The sequence below is a fragment of the Dipodomys ordii genome, unplaced genomic scaffold (genome assembly GCF_000151885.1).
Source record: "Dipodomys ordii isolate 6190 unplaced genomic scaffold, Dord_2.0 Scaffold3790, whole genome shotgun sequence".
Classification (NCBI taxonomy): Eukaryota; Metazoa; Chordata; class Mammalia; order Rodentia; family Heteromyidae; genus Dipodomys; species Dipodomys ordii.
This window is the reverse complement of record NW_012271005.1, coordinates 17,275-18,075: the sequence shown is the minus strand read 5'-3', so window position 1 is coordinate 18,075 and position 801 is coordinate 17,275.

Sequence of the window (801 nt, the reverse complement as noted above, 5' to 3'; positions counted from 1 at the left end):
TTTACCTAACATCAACTTGTCTGACAGTTTCCGTTTGTCTCAGACATATACTAGTTATTGCAAATAAGGGAAACCATGGGGCCTATGTTTCTTTGAGCCTGGCTTACTTCACTTTATATAATTTTTTCCAAGTCTTTCCATTTCCTAACAAATGGGGCAAGGTCATTCTTTCTGATGGAGGCATTGAATTCCATTGTGTATATATACCACATTTTCTTGATCCATTAATCTACTGAGAGGCATCTGGGTTGGTTCCATAACTTAGGTATGGTAAATAATGCTGCAATAAACATAGTTGTGCTGGTAGCTTTAGTATAGTCTTGTTTGTGATCATTTGGATAAAAGCCCAAAAGTGGGATTGCTGGGTCATAGGGGAGTTCTATGTGGAGTCTTTTGAGGAAACTCCATACTACTTTCCAAAGTGGTTGAACAAGTTTACATTCCCACCAGCAATACAGTAAGGTTCCTTTCTGTCCACATCCCTTCCACCATCTGTTGTTATTAGAGTTCTTGATTATAGCCATTCTACCTGGGGTGAGGTGGTATCTCAATGTTGTTTTGATTTGCATTCCTTTATGACTAGGGAGGTTGAACATTTCTTCATGTGTCTATTGGCCATCTTTCTTTCCTCTTCAGAGAAGTTTCTCTTTAAGTCTTTAGCCCACTTATTTACTGGGCTGTTGTTTCTTTGAGGATTTGTTGTTGGGGGATTTAATTTTTGAGTTCCAGGTATATTTTAGATATGAGACTCTTGTCCTTTGTATGGCTAGTGAAGATCTTCTCCCAATCCATGGGCTTTAT